The sequence below is a fragment of the Globicephala melas genome, chromosome X (assembly GCF_963455315.2).
Source record: "Globicephala melas chromosome X, mGloMel1.2, whole genome shotgun sequence".
In the NCBI taxonomy this organism is placed as follows: Eukaryota; Metazoa; Chordata; class Mammalia; order Artiodactyla; family Delphinidae; genus Globicephala; species Globicephala melas.
This window is the reverse complement of record NC_083335.1, coordinates 25710982-25725287: the sequence shown is the minus strand read 5'-3', so window position 1 is coordinate 25725287 and position 14306 is coordinate 25710982.

Sequence of the window (14306 nt, the reverse complement as noted above, 5' to 3'; positions counted from 1 at the left end):
ATAATCTGTCTCCCAAAGATCTAGCATTGTCTGGCACAAAAGAGACATTGGACAAATGTTTTAGAATGGTTGAATTAGAAATACGATGACTGTGCATTACTGCAGTTCATTCTATAACTTGATAGTAGAACATATGAAGCTATTAATGATATTTTAGAACTATGTTTGAAATGATATAATGCTTCTGACATACTATTGAGTGAACAAAGAAAATTAAAAAACATCAGTGAAATTTCGTGTACGTATATCTGTATACATATATGTATCTCTGGGTTTATATGGTTCAAATTATCAGGCCACAGCTTTAGATGTGTTAAACTAGTTGTATTCTCCTGTGACTAAATCCAAGTCACATACCAAAATTGAAAGTGGGTGTCCCCTGGATCTTCTTAGCTACCACTGTCTTTTTATTACTTGAAGAAACCTTGCTCTTTGATAGATTAATAAACTTTCATATCCTGAGAAGAAATGTATCCTTTGCAAAATTCCTAAGAATTCCTCAGTCATATGTTCTCATGGTCACTCCTGTATGAATTTTCTGCTTTCACTGAACTTTGTCTTTCTCATATCTCACCTACAATTGATGTCCTGTGTTCTCAGTGCTGGGCTCACCTAAATGTCAAACTTAAGTTTGTAAATTTTATTTTCCCGGGATGTGTGCATAGAAACACACACACACACACACACACACACACACACACACACACACATACACACACGTTATTTGTATGAGTTGTGGACTTTTAAAAAGGTTTCACTTAATGAGCAGGAAGTTTTCTTTGCAACAGTGCTAATAACTTAGATTTGAATATGATGGATCATGCTTCCTAAAAGTCCATGCCACTCCACCAATTATATATCTCACCTTGTACATTTTTCCTCAGACACAATCCTTCTGTCTTCTTGACTACTCCCTCACTCTCTTCACATCCCCATGGTCCTCCATCTAAGAAAAACAAAAGTAACCCAGTTCCCTTTACCTGATTATGCAGAACAGTATATAGTTCTGTTTACTGGCTAGTGGATATCTTTTTGTATTCAAAGACTCATTAATGTGCTCTGATAAAAGAGACATTCACTAGGGGTCTTACCTGCCTCAGAACTGGTGAGGCTTTGAAATTATCTTCCCTTACTCTTTTCCTTATCAATCTCCAAAAGTGGGTGAGTGTCACAGAACCTCAAAGATGGGAATTAGGCAGAAGTGGCTATATTAAGTTTCAGTTTAAAACACGGTTTTAAAACAGTAAATACAGATGGCTAATTTTTTTCATTTCTTGTCGGTGTTTCTGACTTTCCTTCCCGGAAAGGAGCTTTAATTTTGTTTTCATGATACCTTGCTCTCACTCCCATGTTTCACTTACAATTACTGTTGTTTTTATTATTAATGCAAGGCAGCAAGTAAAAGGGTAAATGGGTGACGATATGTACTTATCTGTTGAACCTTTCTCAGAAACATATGGCTTGAGTGTACTTTCTCTGTTTTATGAATACAGATACATTAAAAAAAGCTTGAATTATGATATAGGATGATGATATTGGTATGGTATGATTGGATGCCGTTTTCAAATCCATTACCCATCAAAGTTCTCATTTGTTTAAATCATGACATAGTATAAGAGCAGACATAGTTGCTTGCATACTTTCTCTCTTCAATATTAAGAAGTTAATTCAAGCTCCAGGTAATTCCCCCAGGGTGACTTTTAGTTGTTAGCAGTAGGAATCCTACACACTTAAAGGCTTTCTCTTTAGCTACGGAAGACTTGAGAATTATGTTTACCCTGCTCACAGCTCTGACTTCCTCTAACCAAGCTTTAGAGTCTGTTCTTTTTTTTTTTTTTTAACATCTTTATTGGAGTATAATTGCTTTACAATGGTATGTTAGTTTCAGCTTCACAACAAAATGAATCAGTTATATATATACATATATGCCCATATCTCTTCCCGCTTGCGTCTCCCTCCCTCCCACCCTCCCTATCCCACCCCTCCAGGCGGTCACAAAGCACCGAACTGATCTCCCTGTGCTATGCGGCTGCTTCCCACTAGCTATCTACCTTACGTTTGGTAGTGTATATATGTCCATGCCTCTTTATCGCTTTGTCACCGTTTACCCTTCCCCCTCCCCATAGCCTCAAGTCCATTCTCTAGTAAGTCTGTGTCTTTATTCCTGTTTCACCCCTAGGTTTTTCATGACATTTTTTTTTCTTAAATTCCATATATATGTGTTAGCATACGGTATTTGTCTCTCTCTTTCTGACTTACTTCACTCTGTATGACAGACTCTAGGTCTATCCACCTCATTACAAATAGCTCAATTTCGTCTCTTTTTATGGCTGAGTAATATTCCATTGTATATATGTGCCACATCTTCTTTATCCATTCATCCGATGCTGGACACTTAGGTTGTTTCCATCTCTGGGCTATTGTAAATAGAGCTGCAATGAACATTTTGGTACATGACTCTTTTTGAATTATGGTTTTCTCAGGGTATATGCCCAGTAGTGGGATTGCTGGGTCATATGGTAGTTCTATTTGTAGCTTTTTAAGGAACCTCCATACTGTTCTTCACAGTGGCTGTATCAATTTACATTCCCACCAACAGTGTAAGAGGGTTCCCTTTTCTCCACACCCTCTCCAGCATTTATTGTTTCTAGATTTTTTGATGATGGCCATTCTGACTGGTGTGAGATGATATCTCATTGTAGTTTTGATTTGCATTTCTCTAATGATTAGTGATGTTGAGCATCAAACTCTTAGAGGAAAACATAGGCAGAACACTCTATGACATAAATCACAGCAAGGTCCTTTTTGACCCACCTCCTAGAGAAATGGAAATAAAAACAAAAGTAAACAAATGGGACCTAATGAAACTTAAAAGCTTTTGCACAGCAAAGGAAACCATAAAGAAGACCAAACGACAACCCTCAGAATGGGAGAAAATATTTGCAAATGAAGCAACTGACAAAGGATTAATCTACAAAATTTATAAGCAGCTCATGCAGCTTAATAACAAAAAAACAAACAACCCAATCCAAAAATGGGCAGAAGACCTAAATAGACATTTCTCCAAAGAAGATATACAGAGTGCCAACAAACACATGATAGAGTCTGTTCTTGATAGGACTGGTGTTGGCTCTCTCTCTCACTGTTGTTAGAACCACTATCACAATATAATCTGCTATTCTCTATATTAGTGGTAAAATGTGTCCAGAAGAAAAGCGATAGAATAAGGTATATGGATTTATTTGCTGCTAGCCATTTCTTAAAAGAGTTAAGCAACCTCTAACTGTCGACTTCCTAAAATGTCTCCCTTTGCTTCCTTGAGACTTTATGTTCTTGATTCATCTTCTTTTTCTCCTATTCCTCTGTTTTATATTCCTTACTGACATTTTACTTTCCAGTTTCTTATGGGTAACTGTATGTTCAGCCCTTTGTTTAGATTTTCTCAAAAAGCTCACCCTCTTGTAACTTCAAATATTATTTCTATGTAAATGGTTTCTAAATTCATTATCTTGGCCCCTACCAGTATGTCTTCCCTTTCTTATTTCCAAGTTCTGTTTTTCTATTTATCATTCTTCCAATCTCCATCTGAAACTATTGAAGATAATGCAGATTTTGAAATGATATTTATAGTGCGTGATTCTGCCTACTCCTTATTGTCTATTATGCTGCTACCTTTCTAATTGAGGACCAATCTTGATTGTTATAAAAACCTTCTAATTGGTTTTTCAGTGTCCTGTCTCTCCAGTAATCTAGCAAACCCCTAATTCTCTTAAGACACAACTCTGCTTATACATCTAGGCTTTTTCTTCCTTGGGAATCCTACCTGTAAAATGGATAGGAGCCACAAGGTGAATTGGGATGCTTGGCTATGGCTCTCTCTATACCAGTTTGCTAGGTCTTCTCTTTATGTGAGTAATTGAGGATAAACACTGGTGTATTTTTCTACTTGACCTTAATTTTTTCATAAAATGGACTCTTAAGATAATAAACATGAATATTAAAAGTTTTAAAGAAACACATATTTTGACACAAATTTAAGTATCTTACTCTATAAGTTTCAACTATTTTTCTCTGTAATTACTGCTCAATCCAAAATTGGCTTATCTCTCTAGTCTAAGTAGAAAAAAGAGCCATTAATAATTTTGGACATTTTGACAGGGTCAAAAATGTTTCACAGTTGTAAATTTATATTTATTATTCTCATACTACTAAGCTTTATGCACATTGATGGGGTGACTTTTGAGAAGCCCCTAACTTCCTCATATAATTTTTCTGAGAGATGATGTATTTAATCAAGATAATTTACACTAATGGCTATAGTAACCAAACTTCAGTGGTTTAACACAATAAAGGTTTATTTCTCATTCATAAAGAGTCCAATGTGGAAATTCTGGTGTGGGTGGCTCTTTGGTGGCTCTCCATCAATGATGACTCAGTGTCTTAGTTTGGGCTGCTATAACAGATTAACATAGACTGGGTGACTTATAAACAACAGAAATTTATTTCTCACACTTCTGGAAACTGGAAATCTGTGATAAAGTGCCCGCATGGCTGGGTTCTGTTGGGGACCCTCTTTCAGATTGCAGATGACTTCTTTCCTTATACCCTCACATGGTAGAGAGAGCAAGAGACCTTCTTGAGGTCTCTTTTATAAGGGTACTAATTACATTTGTAAGGGCTCCATCCTCATGACCTAATCACCTCCCAAGACCCCACCTCCAAATACTAACACCTTGGAGTTTAGGATTTCAGCCTATGAATTTGGTTGGGTTGTGGGTGCACAAACATTCAGTCCATAACACTGAAGCATTGTGATTCTTTCAATCTAGTGGCTCAGCATTCATTAGGGCTTTGGTGTGAGTCTGGATTCTCTACGTCTGTTCATCAATGAGCAGAATGAAAGAACATGAAGGATCACGTAGGACATTTCAACAAACACGTTTTGGGAGTGTCATATATTATTTTTGCCTACCATTTATTGGCTAGAACTAGTTAACTGGCTCCACTTAAATGTAAACAGATGGGAAAATATAGTTCGTGTGCCCAGGAAGAAGAAATGGGTTTGGTTGAATATTTAGCCATGCTCTGCCACAGATGATGTTAATTTATCTTTGGAACAGTAACAGATTTAACACTTTGATTTCTGACTCATTTGTTCAATTGCTTACTCTTTATAGCAAGGAAAGTTGTTTTTTTGTTTGCTTCCATCTGTATACACAGACCCCATCTGGTAGTGGTGTTGGTGGTAAGAGTAGAAAAGATTGGGGAGGTAATGCTAAGTGTTGAGTAAGTTAATCACAAAGTAAATATGAGCTATTGATAAAATATGGCTGTTGTAAAACATTTTTTTGATGTTAGTAAGAATAGTTTGAGCACACATTCACTGTGTGTATGTGTGTCAATTATTAAAGTTTATATTTTCTTAAGATATAATACACATAGCATACAATTCACCCTTTTAGAGTCTATAATTCAATGTTTTTTCTTAACATAATCACAAAGATATGTCACCATTTTTATTCCCTAATGCCAGAACATTTTCATCATCCCCAAAATGAAACATTGAACCATATAGCAGTCTCCCCTATTGTACTATCCCCCAGCTTCTGGCAAGATTTAGTTGAATCTGTAGATTAGTTTGGGAGTATTGCTGTCTTATCATTGTTAATCTTCCAATCTATTAATACTGGATGTCTTCCCACTTGTTTTACTTTAATTTCTTTCAATCATGTTTTATAGTTTTCAGTATACAAGTCTTACACTTCTTTTGTTAATTTTTCCTAAGGATTTTATTCTTTTTGATGCTATTGTAAATGGAATTTTTTCCTTAATTTTCTTTTCAGATTTATTACTAGTATATAGAAATGGAGTTGTATATTGCTCTTATGTCCTGAAACTTTGCTGAAAATCATTTAATATTAGTTCTAATTGTTTTATTTTGGATCCCCTAGAGTTTTTACTTTATAGGATCATATCATTTGAAATACAGTTTTATTTCTTCCTATCTAATTTGGATGCCTATTATTTCTTCTTATTTCTTTCCTTATATTTCTTGCCTAATTTCCCTGGCAATTAGGACCTCCAGGAAAATGTTGAATAGAATCAGCAAGAACAGGCATCTTTGTCTTGTTCCGGGTACTGGGGGTGGGGGGGGAGGAGCTTTCAATCTTATTACCATTAAGTATGATAATAGCTGTGTCTTCTTCGTAGATGCCGCTTATCAGGTTGAGAAAAGTTTGTTGAGTGAGTTTATCTTTTTTTTAACATATTTATTGGAGTATAATTGCTTTACAATTGTGTGTTAGTTTCTGTATTATAACAAAGTGAATCAGCTATACATATAAATATATCCCCATATTTCCTCCCTCTTGAATCTCCCTCCCACCCTCCCTATACCACCTCTCTAGGTGGTCAAAAAGCACCGAGCTGACTATCTGTGCCATGTGGCTGCTTCTCACTAGCTATCTATTTTACATTTGGTAGTGTATATATGTCCATGCCACTCTCTCACTTTGTCCCAGCTTACCCTTCCCCCTCCCCATATCCTCAAGTCCATTCTCTAGTAGGTCTGCATCTATATTCCCATCTTGCCCCTAGGTTCTTCATGACCTTTTTTTTTTTTTTGATTCCATATATATGTGTTAGCATACAGTGTTTGTTTTATCTTTCTGACTTACTTCACTCTGTATGATAGACTCTAGGTCTGTCCACCTCACTACAAATAACTCAATTTTGTTTCCTTTTATGGCTGAGTAATATTCCATTGTATATATGTGCCACATCTTCGTTATGCATTCATCTGTCGATGGACACTTAGGTTGCTTCCATGTCCTGGCTATTGTAAATAGAGCTTCAATGAACATTGTGGTACATGACTCTTTTTGAATTATGGTTTTCTCAGGGTATATGCCCAGTAGTGGGATTGCTGGGTCATATGGTAGTTCTATTTTTAGTTTTTTAAGGAAGCTCCATACTGTTCCCCATAGTGGCTGTATCAATTTACATTCCCACCAACAGTGCAAGAGGGTTCCCTTTTCTCCACACTCTCTCCAGCATTTATTGTTTGTATATTCTTTGATGATGGCCATTCTGACCAGTGCGAGATGATATCTCATTGTAGTTTTGATTTGCATTTCTCTAGTGATTAATGATGTTGAGCATTCGTTCATGTGTTTGTTTGCAATCTGTATATATTCTTCGGAGAAATGTCTATTTAGGTCTTCTGGCCATTTTTGGATTGGGTTGTTTGTTTTTTGATATTGAGATGCATGAGTTGCTTGTATGTTTTGGAGATTAATCCTTTGTCTGTTGCTTCATTTCCAAATATTTTCTCCCCCTCTGAAGGTTGTCTTTCCGTCTTGGTTATGGTTTCCTTTGCTGTGCAAAAGCTTTTAAGTTTCATTAGGTCCCATTTGTTTGTTTCTGTTTTTATTTCCATTTCTCTAGGAGGTGGGTCAAAAAGGGTCTTGCTGTGATTTATGTCATAGAGTGTTCTGTCTATGTTTTCCTGTAAGAGTTTGATAGTGCCTGGCCTTACATTTAGGTCTATAATCCATTTTGAGATTATTTTTGTGTATGGTGTTAGGGAGTGTTGTAATTTCATTGTTTTACATGTAGCTGTCCAGTTTTCCCAGCACCACTTATTGAAGAGGCTGTCTTTTCTCCATTGTATATTTTTGCCTCCTTTATCAAAGATAAGGTGACCGTATGTGTGTGGGTTTATCTCTGGGCTTTCTGTCCTCTTCCATTGATCTATATTTCTGTTTTTGTGCCAGTACCATACTCTCTTGATTACTGTAGCTTTGTAGTATAGTCTGAAGGCAGGGAGCCTGATTCCTCCAGCTCCGTTTTTCTTTCTCAAGATTGCTTTGGCTAACGGGTCTTTTGTGTTTCCATACAAATGGTGAAATTTTTTGTTCTATTTCTGTGAAAAATGCCAGTGGTAGTTTGATAGGGATTGCATTGAATCTGTAGATTGCTTTGGGTAGTAGAGTCATTTTCACAGTGTTGATTCTTCCAGTACAAGAACATGGTATATCTCTCCATGTGTTTTTCTCATCTTTAATTTCTTTCATCAGTGTTTTATAATTTTCTGAATACAGGTCTTTTTTCTCCTTGGGTAGGTTTATTCCTAGGTATTTTATTCTTTTTGTTGCAGTGGTAAATGGGAGTGTTTTCTTAATTTCACTTTCAGATTTTTCATCATTAGTATATAGGAATGCCAGAGATTTCTGTGCATTAATTTTGTGTCTTGCTACTTTACCAAATTCATTGATTAGCTCTAGTAGTTTTCTGGTAGTATCTTTAGGATTTTCTATGTATAGTATCATGTCATCTGCAAACAGTGACAGCTTTACTTCTTCTTTTCCGATTTGGATTCCTTTTATTTCCCCTTCTTCTCTGATTGCTGTGGCTAAAACTTCCAAAACTGTGTTGAATAAGAGTGGTGAGAGTGGGCAACCTTGTCTTGTTCCTGATCATAGTGGAAATGGTTTCAGTTTTTCACCATTGAGGACGATGTTGGCTGTGTGTTTGTCATATATGGCCTTTATTATGTTGAAGAAAGTTCCCTCTATGCCTACTTTCTGCAGGGTTTTTATCATAAATGGGTGTTGAATTTTGTCAAAAGATTTCTGTGTATCTATTGAGATGATCATATGGTTTTTCTCCTTCAATTTGTTAATATGGTCTATCACATTGATTGATTTGCGTATATTGAAGAATCCTTGCATTCCTGGGATAAACCCCACTTGATCATGGTGTATGATGCTTTTAATGTGCTGTTGGATTCTGTTTGCTAGTATTTTGTTGAAGATTTTTGCATTTATGTTCATCAGTGATATTGGCCTATTTTTTTCTTTCTTTGTGACAGCTTTGTAGGGTTTTCATATCGGGGTGATGGTGGCCTTGTAGAATGAGTTTGGGAGTGTCCCTCCCTCTGCTATATTTTGGAAGAGTTTGAGAAAGATAGCTGTTAGCTCTTCTCTAAATGTTTGACACAATTCGCCTGTGAAACCGTCTGGTCCTGGGGTTTTGTTTATTGGAAGAATTTTAATCATAGTTTCAATTTCATTACTTATGATTTGTCTGTTCATATTTTCTATTTCTTCCTGGTTCAGTCTTGGCAGGTTATACCTTTCCAAGAATTTGTCCATTTCTTCCAGGTTGTCCATTTTAGTGGCATATAGTTACTTGTAGTAATCTCTCATGATCCTGTGTATTTCTGCTGTGTCAATTGTTATTTCTCCTTTTTTATTTCTAATTCTGTTGATTTGAGTCTTCTCCCTTTTTTTCTTCATCTGTCTGGCTAATGGTTTATCAATTTTATTTATCTTCTCAAAGAACCAGCTTTTAGTTTTATTGATCTTTGCTATCATTTCCTTCATTTTTTTCGCATTTATTTCTGATCTGATCTTTATGATTTCTTTCTTCTTTGTAACTTTGGGGTTCTTTTGTTCTTCTTTCTCTAATTGTTCTAGGTGTAATTTAGGTTGTTTATTTGAGATGTTTCTTGTTTCTTAAGGTAGGATTGTATTGCTATAAACTTCCCTCTTAGAACTGCTTTTGCTGCCTCCCATAGGTTTTGGGTTGTCGTGTTTTCATTGTCATTTGTTTGTAGGTATTTTTTGATTTCCTCTTCGATTTCTTCAGTGATCTCTTGGTTATTAAGTAGTGTATTGTTTATCCTCCATGTGTGAGTGTTTTTATCTTGAAATGATATTCAATTTTCTCCATTGCTTTTTATGCATCTCTTGAGATATGTGGATTTTGTCCCTTATTTTATTAATATGATGTATTACATTGATTGATTTTGCATCTTGATCCACAACCTTGCCCTCCTTGAATAAACCCCACTTGGTCCTTTTGCTCTGCTGGTGGATTTGGTTTGCTAATATTTTGTTGAAGATTTTTACACCTTTATATAAGTAATATTAATAGCTTTTTCCTTGTCTAGTGTTGGTATTAGTGTAACAGTCGCACATGGGGTAGATTGGGAAGTATTTCCTCCTCTTTTATATTTTGGAAGAAGTTGTGAAGAATAGGTTTGAATTATTCCTTAAACATTTCCTAGAATTCACCAGTGAAGTCATCTCATCTTGGGGTTTTCTTTGTGGGAAGCTTTTTGGTTACTGATTCAATCTTTTTACTTGTTTATAGATATATAATTACATATATAAAGATATATTTCTTTTTGAATAAGTTTCAGTAGTTTGTATTTTGGGGAACTTGTAAATTTCATCCAGGTTATGTAATTTATTGGCATATAGTTGCTCTTGGTACTCCCTTGTAATCCTTTTTACTCCTGTAAGGTAGGTACTCATGTCCTCTATTTCAATTCTGATTTTAGTAATTTGAGTCTTCTACATTTTGTCTTGTTCAGTTTAGCCAAATGTTTGTCAATATTGTTAATTTTTTTAAAAGAACTGACTTTTCTATTATTTGTTTCATTTATTCCTACTCTAATTTTCATTATTTCTTTCTTCCTGCTAGCTTTGAGTTTAGTATGCTCTTATTTTTCCAGTTTTTTAAGTTGGAAGGTTAAGTTATTTATTTGAGATTTTTTTTAATGTAGATGACTACATTCTTGTGAAGCATACACGGAACAATTTCAGAGATAAACCTTTGCTAGATCATAAAAAAGTATATACACTTCTGTTGTGAAATGGAGTGCTCCATAGATATCTCTTAGGTCTAGTTGGTTTATAGTGTTGTTCAAGTCTTCTGTTTCTTTCATGACCTTCTGCTTAGTTGTTCAATCCATTATTAAAGTGTGGTGTTGAAGTCTCCAACTGTTATTTTTGATTTGTATATTTCTGTTCTGTCAGGTTTTTTTTTTTGTTTTTTTGGGTTTTTTTTGCAGTACGTGGGCCTCTCACTGTTGTGGCTTCTCCCGTTGCGGAGCACAGGCTCCGGACGCTCAGGCTCAGCGGCCATGGCTCACAGGCCCAGCCGCTCCGTGGCATGTGGGATCTTCCTGGTCCGGGGCACGAACCCGTGTCCCCTGCATCTGCAGGTGGACTCTCAACCACTGCGCCACCAGGGAAGCCCAGTGTTCTGTCAGTTTTTACATCATGTATTTTGGAACCCTCTTGTTAGGTGCACGTAAGCTTATAATTGTTATATATTCTTTATATATTGATCCTTTTATCATTATCAAATGTCGTTCTTTGTCTCTTGTAACAGTTTTGGTCTGAAAGTGTGTTTTGTTTTGTATTACTGTAGCTACTCCAGCCTACCTTTCGTTACTGTTTGCATGGTATATCTTTTTCTCTACTTTTACATTTCACCTTCTTCTGACTTGGAATCTAAAGTGTACCTGTTCTTAAGCTCATGTAGTTGAATTACATTTTATATCCATTCTGTCAATCTCTCTCCTTTTCTTGGAGTCTTTAATCCATTTAGATTTAATGTAATTACTGATAAGGTAGGAAATTTATCTCCCAGTTTCTTCTTTGTTTTCTACATGTCTTATATCTTTTTTTTTGTTCATTTATTAATGCCTTGTTGCCTTCTTTGAGTTAAATAGGTATTTTTTAGTACACCATTTTAATTTGTGTTAGTCAAGAGTCTTCAGAGATTTATTATAACAACTTGACTCACACAGTTATGGAAGTTGGTAAGTCCTAAGATCTTAGTCGGCAAGCTGGAGACCAAGGAGAGGTGATGGTGGAGTTTGGTCCAAAGGCTAGCAGGCTTGAGTCATAGGAAGAGCTGACATTTCAGTTTGAATCCAAAAGCCATCAGGTAGGAAGAATTCTCTTTTACTTAGGGCAAGGTCAGCCTTTTTGTTTTATTCAGGCCTTCAACTGATTGGATGAGGCCCACTCACATTGGGCAGGGCATTCTGCTTTACTGAGTCTAATGATTTAAATGTTAATCTCATTTGAAAACACCCTCAAACACAGAAAGAATGAGCATAATGTTTGAACAAATATTTGGGTACCTGAGGCCCAATGAAGTTGACATAAAATTAGCCATCATATAATTTTTTATTATTTTTTTGCTATATTTTTGAGTTATTTTCTTAGCAGTTTTTCTAGGGGTTACAATTAACATACTAATTTATAACAATTTAGTTCATATTAATAATGATTCAATTTTAATTGCATACAAAGCTTTGGTCTTATATAGCTCAATTTTTTTCTCCCTCCTTTGTGATGTCATAAATTTATCATCATATAAATTGCTGGTCTATACCTAATATGGTCATCAACACAGATATATAATTATAATTACTGCATTATACAATTGCCTTTTAAATTAATAGAAGATAATAATTATAAACCAGAAAATACATTTATACTGTCTTTTAGATTTACTTATGTAGTTACCTTTACTCTTAATTCTTTATGATTCAAGGTAGTGTCTAGCATCTATTAATTTCAGTTTGATGGACTCCTTTTAGTATATCTTGTAGGTTAAGTCTTCTAGTGACAAAGACTCTTAGCTTTTACCTGAGAATGTCTTATTTCCCCTTCATTTTTGAAGGGTAGTTTTGCTACATATCGATTCTGGATTTACAATCTTTTTCTTTAATACTTTGAAACTTTTGTACCCCTCCATACTGGCCTGCACAGTTTCTGATGAGAAATTGGCTGTTAATCTTACTGAGGATCCCTTCTACATGATGAGTCACTCCTCTCTTGTGGCTTTCAAAATTCCCTGTTTATCTTTCAACAGTTTGATTATAATGTGTCTCTGTGAGGATCTTTGATTTCATCCTACTTGGAGTTTGAGCATCTTAGATGAGTAAATTTATGTATTTTTTTAAATTCAGAAAGATTTCAACCATTGTTTCTCCAAGTATACTTTCTGCTCCATTTTCTCTTATCCTGGGACTCCCATTTTTGCCTGTGTTGGTATGCTTGTTGGTGTCATACACATCTCTTAGGCTCTTCAATTTTCTTAAGTTTTTTTTTTCTCTCTTCCTAAGATTCAAGTCTCAGTTGACTCATCATCAAGTTCATTGATTCTTTCTTCTGTTTGTTCAGTTCTGCTGTCTAGTGATTTTTCAGTTCAGGTGTTGTTCTTTTCAACTGTAGAATTTCCTTTGAGTCTTTTAAAATTTGTTTTGTATATTTTTTTGATATTATGTTTGGTGAGACAGTATTTTCATACTTTCCTTTAGTTCTTTGGGCATTGTTTCTAAGAGTTCTTTAAACACATTGAAAATAGCTGATTTTAATGTCTTTGTCTAGTAAGTCTTCCTCAGGGACAGTTTCTGTTAATTTTTTTTTCTGTTAATTTTTAAAATCCTATCTACAGGCCATCTTTTCTTGTTCTTTTGCATGCTTCTTAATTTTTTTGTTGAAAACTGAAATTTTCAAATAATGTATTTTGGTAACTCTAGACATCAAATTCTGTCCCCTCTCCAGGGTTTATTGTTATTGTTGCTTGTTGTTGTTGCTAGTTTACACTTTTCTGAATTAATTCAGTAATGTATTCATTCTTTGTCTTGTGTGGCCACTGAAGTCTCAGCTCAGTTATCTTTGTTGTCAACCAATATTGAATAGAGATTTCCTTGGATATATGCAAATGTAGGTCTCCTTTTCTCTTTTGAGGAGCTCTGTATTGATAAGGCATGTCTTAAACCATTAGCCAGGTAGTTTACTTCATTGCCTCAGTGTTTACTTCCTGCTTGTGCAGAGCCTTAAGTTTAGCCAGTAGTGAGAACTTACAGACTTCTCACGTCTTTCTTGAGCAGAGTACTACACAGGAACATGGCCTTGTAGATTCCCAAGAAAAAGCCCCCTATGAACATCTCATTTCCTAGCTTTCTTTTTAAGTGTTTTGGTTAGCCTATTGTTTACACCAGTTCTTATCCTCTCGGCAGCTGTGATATTAACCCATTGCTACTGAATATTTCTGACAAATGTTTGCAAGGGAAAATTTCTTCTCACTGGGCAAGCTCTGATTCAGTTCAAAGAAAGAGAGTTCTTGTGAATGAGGTATTCCAGGAAACCACCAGACTGATGAAATAATGATAATTCTCTGGAAATGTGACTTTGAAAGAGCTCCAACCCTGTTCTCATTCCATTGGTTACCAAGCCACTGGTTTTCACAGTCATTGCAGGTTATTTATTTTCATGGATAATACACAGCTTGGGAAAGGGGAGATGGGAATAGAACAAATTAGAAGCCAAAAATCTTCCTGTTTTTACTGAGATTCAGTTTTCTTCTTGAATAAATTCTCCCCAACTGCTGTAAGACTGTTTAATTTCCATAATTCTGAACAAGTTTATTCTGACAGTTTTTACCAGGGTTATTTTTATTTTATTAAGGTGAAAATTTTTAGAGGTCCTTAT